The sequence below is a fragment of the Culex quinquefasciatus genome, chromosome 3 (genome assembly GCF_015732765.1).
Source record: "Culex quinquefasciatus strain JHB chromosome 3, VPISU_Cqui_1.0_pri_paternal, whole genome shotgun sequence".
NCBI lineage: Eukaryota > Metazoa > Arthropoda > Insecta > Diptera > Culicidae > Culex > Culex quinquefasciatus.
In genome coordinates, this window is record NC_051863.1 from 87,596,857 (window position 1) to 87,603,071 (window position 6,215).

General features: G+C 33.8%; 2 long non-coding RNA genes across 3 annotated transcripts; one reads left to right on the forward strand and one right to left on the reverse strand.

The window, feature by feature from the left end:
• Positions 1-125: 125 nt before the first annotated feature.
• Positions 126-2,011, reverse strand: LOC119770465. The gene is made up of 3 exons (XR_005278839.1): positions 1,804-2,011; positions 1,582-1,717; positions 126-481 (listed from the first exon to the last, which is right to left on the reverse strand). It is a non-coding gene; the product is annotated as an uncharacterized LOC119770465 (long non-coding RNA).
• A 101-nt stretch (positions 2,012-2,112) lies between these two features.
• Positions 2,113-4,128, forward strand: LOC119770460. Of its 2 annotated transcripts, none has more exons than XR_005278833.1 (3): positions 2,113-2,239; positions 2,398-2,571; positions 4,032-4,128. It is a non-coding gene; the product is annotated as an uncharacterized LOC119770460 (long non-coding RNA). The 2 variants fall into 2 exon arrangements; XR_005278834.1 differs by having other exon boundaries at positions 2,123-2,239; positions 2,300-2,571.
• The last annotated feature ends 2,087 nt before the right edge of the window (positions 4,129-6,215 follow it).

Genomic DNA, 6,215 nt, shown 5'->3' on the forward strand with positions numbered 1-6,215 from the left:
TTCGACCGACGTCGCACGGTTTTGTTATTTAGGTTGTCGTGCCTTTGTCGTGTGCTGTTTTTTAGGTTATGTTGCAGTAAAAATAAAAGAAAAAATATTTTAAATTATTTTTAGATATATTTTTTTCTGTTAATTAATCTTTTTCACTCGATTTCACAAACATTCATTAATTTTTCTTGTTGTGTGTCGCGATCTTCACGTGGTTTTTGGCGTTGTCTTCCGGTTGGTCTTTCAGCTCATCTCGTCGCTTCGGCATCTTGGCCGGACTTTGTCAGCCATCTTTTGCAGTCGACACCAGCGTGTAGATACGGCACTGGAGCGGCGCTTCCATTTAATTCTCACAGATTGATGGCCTACGGGACAACGTTGGTTTACGCACTTCCAGTGCAGGTGTTTTTGCGATCGTTACAGCTTCCGTTCCGTGGGACAATACGGAAACGCTGGGTTGTCAGCAGGATTCGATTGGAATATTTTTGGTTACCTGAAAAAAGATTACGTCATTCGGCTAAATCATTCAAAAACATAACTAAAAATGTAAAATTTAACTTTCAATGTAAATTAAAAAAAAAGTTGGTCAATTTAAACTTGTACATTTTTAGGAAAAAATAGGAAAAAAACAACAAAAATTCAAACATTTTTGATTTCAGATAAATCAACATCAACGCATGTTGATTTTTATCAAAAATTTGTATGGAGAATTTTGTTTCTTGGGACTCTGAAGTCCTTGCTAAAAAAGCAATGAACTATAAAGTTATTAAGCAATTATGAAATGTTTGAATGTTAGAATCGTTAAAATTTAAAATATCTGAATAATTTTAAAATAAAAATAAAATCTTTGGTATTTTTAAAAAAAAGTTTTGAGAATATCAAGAATTTTGAGAATAATACAATTTGAAAAAATAAGAGTATGTGATTTGTAGACATTTTTGAATTTATGATTTTATAATGTTATAATTTTATAATTTTATAATTTTATAATTTTATAATTTTATAATTTTATAATTTTATAATTTTATAATTTTATAATTTTATAATTTTATAATTTTATAATTTTATAATTTTATAATTTTATAATTTTATAATTTTATAATTTTATAATTTTATAATTTTATAATTTTATAATTTTATAATTTTATAATCCGTATAAAAAGGGTGTCAAACTAAAAGTGACCTCGTTCGTTTGACAACAGTTGGTGTCAAACCATCGGGGTTTGAGTGTATTGTTAAAAGATAACCAAAGAAATAAACAGAATTGAATTGAATAGAAATAATTTTATATTTTTATATATTTTTAATTTTTATCATATTTTTGAACGAAACCATACCTTTTAATTGTATTATTTTATATTTATTTGAATCTTAGAAAATTTGAATTGTGGAATTGAAAAGAATCAGAATTGAAAAATAGAATATTATTGTTTAGAATTTGTGATGGTTTCAGGTTTTAAATTGTCCAGTCCCCACCCCCAGCCCTTTCCTCCTCACACTTTCATCGTCCTCATTTATTTTTCGTCGTCCAATCGTCTACGATGCAATCGTCTACGATGCACACCTCCTCTATCGTTTCAAAACACAACTCACCGTATAAAAACCATGCACCGCCACCTCCCGCGGAAAGTTAAACACCAATCCGCTTCCTCGATCACAGACCGGGTGCTTCCCTTTCCGTCTTTCGGCATGGCCCGCCGGAGCAACGATGTGACCCGTTCTCCTCCTCCTCCACCACGAAGGCCGAAATCAGAAAATTTGGAATATAAATATTGCTGTGATAAAGCCGCTCGCAAAAAAAGCAACACAACTTACCAATCAACCGGCAAAAATCCACACGAACTTTTCAACAAAGTAAACTGGTTCGATTCGGTTCAAAGTTTCTCTGATTTGATCAAGTCCAAACAAGACCAACTGAAGAGAACTGTCAAACTGCGTCGACGAAAATCGTGACGTCAAATTGAAGGAAAATCGATGGAAAAAACAATGTCGGGCATGTCGAGTGTTTGTCGTCCGTTTGTCGTCCTTTCGACCAATCGATATCGAAACGGTAAAATCAAAACCGCGCGACAGCTCGCACGACGTGCGACATTTTTCAAACAGGGTTTTCCTTCAATTCGACGTCACGATTTTCGTCGACGCAAACAGTTTGACAGTTCTCTTCAGCTGGTCTTGTTTGGACTTGATTGCAACCGAATCGAACCAGTTATTGTTAATGTTGGGCTTCGGAAGGATTTTGACCGGTTGATAGGTAAGTTCCAGAGTTTTTTTGAAAAGGACCAATAAGCTATTGTCTTTCATATGTTTATAGGACCTAATCAAAAAAACTCGAGAGTTGTGCTTCTTTTTCTGTCGGAAAGTTCCGGCCGGAGTGGGAAAGTGGCCAAATTATAGTTTCTTATGCTCCAGATATTCAGAATTCGGTCTTCGTGGCGGTGGAGGAGAAGGACGAGACGCATGAATCCGGCGAGCCAGGTCTTCGTGGCGGAAGACGGGACCGGAAGGAACCGAGCTTATGGAGGATATGGTTCATTCCAAAGGAGGAGGAGGATGAAACATCGAGTGTCAAAAGTTCTACCCAAGGTAAGAGAAAAAGGGTACAGAATAATCATCTCGTGGCGGTGTTTCTGATCCACCGGAAGTTTTTATCAATAGAACTGTTGCTTCAAGTCATTGATATGATGGAAGAGGCGCATTTCAAAGTATCGGGAGTGAGCTTGGAAGACGGAAAGTATGAGGGCTAATATTGGGTGTTTTGATTATTGGACTTCAGAATTGTATAATAAAAAAAACTCTAACATAAGTGCTCCGCCATGATTATCTCGATGATGAGTTTCAAAATTTAAAAACTACCAACATCCTGAATAATAATTTACAGATTTTTTATATTTTTATATTTTTTTACTGAAAAAATAAAATTAATTAAAAAAGGTTGAAAACAAAGCAGATTACAAAAAAATAGCTATTTTTTTAATGTTTGCAGAAATATTTTTTAAATAAAAAATATTTATATTAAAGTTATAACAAATTGAAAAATGCAGATTACAAAAGGTAAAAGCAATATAAAAATATAAAATTTAAAATTCTAAAATTCTAAAATTCTAAAATTCTAAAATTTAAAATTCTAAAATTCTAAAATTCTAAAATTCTAAAATTCTAAAATTCTAAAATTCTAAAATTCTAAAATTCTAAAATTCTAAAATTCTAAAATTCTAAAATTTAAAATTCTAAAATTCTAAAATTCTAAAATTCTAAAATTTAAAATTCTAAAATTCTAAAATTCTAAAATTCTAAAATTTAAAATTCAAAATTTCGAAAATTAAAAAAAAATATATAATTTTGAAATACTTAGGTTCTACAATTTTTAATCTCTTAAATTTTTATATTGTATTACACTCAGCCCCCGGTGGTTGATCACTTTTTCGTTTGTAAAATGGGTGTCAAACTAAAAGTGACTTTTTAGTTTGACAACAGTTGGTGTCAAACCATCGGGTTTTGAGTGTATTCTTATAACTCATGATATTTGTAAATTTCTAATATGTCGAAGATTAAATTTCATTTTTTAATTATTCAGAAATTTTAAATTTTTACGATTAATTTAAACATCCGAACATTTTAAAATTGTTCAAAGTCGTTTAAGTTCTTAGCATCCTCAAAGCATGGACTTTGTGGTCTTCAGAAACACATGCACTTTAAATTTAAAAAAAAAATCAAAAATATTTAAACAGGTCCAGATGGGTTTTCTCCATAAAACATTGGAGAAAACCCATGCGTTGATGTTGATTTTTATTTTGAAATTTAAAATGTTAGAATTTTTTGTTGTCTTAAACTTTCTTTTATCTTTATTTTCTTAAAAATTTATAATTTTTTTTTTTCAAAATTTTACATTGAAAGTTAAGTTTTTGAATATTCCACAATTAATTATTTTATGAATTTTCACAGATTTTTTGAGTATAATATCTGTCATGAGATTCCCTTTGTTTCAACAACAAAACTCTGATTTGGATATGATGATTCAGCCGAATGACGTTATCTTTTTTCAGGTAACCAAAAATTTTCCAATCTGATCCTGCTAACAAACCAGCGTCTTTGTGTTGTCCCACGCAGTTTGTTGAACGGAAGCTGTAACGACCGCAAAACATCTGCTCCGGAAGTGCGTAAACCGACGTAGTCCCGTACTCCGGTGGCAAATTCCGGACCCGGAAGACAACGCCAAAAACTTCCGGCCAAGATGCCGAGCGATGAGCTGAAAGACCAACTGGAAGACAACGCCAAAAACTACGTGGAGATCGCGACACACAAGTAAAATTAATGAATGTATTTTAAATCGAGTGAAAAAGTGAAATTTACAATAAAAATAAATCTAAAAATAAATAAAAATTTTAATAAATATCTATTTTTTACTGCAACATAACCTAAAACCCAAAATGACATCACACGACAAAGGCACGACATCCTAAATAACAAAACCGTGCGACGTCGGTCGAATGTCGTACGACAATGTCGTACAATTTCGATCATCGATCGCACGACAAATACGACATTTTGGTGCAAAAACGTATGACATTCGCGCGAAAGTCGCACGACATTGTCGTGCAACGTCGTACGATTGCACGGACGACAAACGACGGACGTCCGACGAACTTTTCAGTCAGGGAAGCCAGGACGTCATTTCCATCTTCGTAAATATGTCGATTCAGCATGAGTTTTAATCGGAAAAATCGTCAAAAATTCACACTGCATCGATTTTCGACGCTTCGTCGCCAAGTCGACAAGTTGTCAAGTTGAGCTTCGAATACTGGCGCGAGAATGCTGGCGCATATATTTGCTGGTTCGACTTATACTCGTTTGTAGTAGCTTGTCTACCGATGTTTCCTACAACATGTAAGATAGGCGTCATCCATAAAGTACGCCACGCTGTAGGGGGGGAGGGGGGGTTTGTTGCAAGCGTGACAAAGTGTGACAAGGGGGAGAGGGGGGGTCTGTGAGACCGTGACGTCACGCTAGACTATTTCCATAATACTGAAAATTCAATTAAAGAATATATCTAAAAAAAGTTTTTTTTTTGATAAAATTTACTCATACATCAAATACGACACAAGGCTTTAAGAAACAGAGTTTTCGATGATAGATTTAATATGCTTAAATCATTAGATTTTCAAAAAAAAACTGTCGATGGCGTTTTCTATCACTACAACATTCAACAAAATAAAAATCTGAAAACAACTTTTAAAAATTAAAAACTTTCTCGATTGAACTCCGAACTTATAAATAATTCTATTTATAAATCATGTAATAATTATTCAAAAATCAATATGGAGGGGGGGGGGGGATCAACAGAATGTTACGTACTTTTCGAAGGCGGGTTGGAACTAGCGTGACAAAGTGTGACATAGGGGGAGGGGGGGTTAATTTTGGCCGATTTTAGCGTGACATACTTTATGGATGACGCCATATCGTAGCTTTTCGGTTTTTTTGCCCTGTTTGTTTTTGCATAACTGTCCAATGTTTATTTAAAAACTTTTGTGACATAGGACATTCATCCGGCTACAATCTATTTGTTTTCCGTGGGCTCCGAAAATCGCCTAAAAGTAGACTCAATTTTTCGTGATTTCGTAAGTTTATTTAACAGGGTTCATTGGATTCCAATAGGAGCTTTCTAAGCTTTTCATCGTTTATATCGTTTTCAAAGTTTTCAATGCTGGCGACGCCAATGGCTTTCTACCTAAGGTTCTCGCGATTGAGTGTGTAGTGGTGCGGTTGTAAAAATAGCTATCTCTGACTCTGTCACATTCGTAGAAGCTGAATGGCTATCTTCCTGCACCGTGCGGCACACGCGGTTCACTTATACCTCGGTTTTTCTTTGTGCCTACCGCGGTGTGCGTTGTCACTGGCGCATGTGAAGCTTGCTATGCTCGCGTTTGTCATAAACGCTTGTTTGATTAAGAATATGTACGATTAAAAATATTCTTTTGGTGAAAATTGCGTTTTTTGTTTCTTTTGGAAATCATATCATTTATAATGCTTTGCTTCCATCATAAGACTTTCTTCTTCTTCTAAACAAAGTCAATGTTATGAATTGAAAGAAGTTCTACCATCGTTATATTCTTTAGTAAGAAAGGCTCTATCTCACCCCAGGTGGGATTAAATCGGGTTTTTCTGGAAAGCTTTGATTATTTTTTAAATTGATGAATATTGATGTTTTTTTTTAAATTTTGCAATAATAT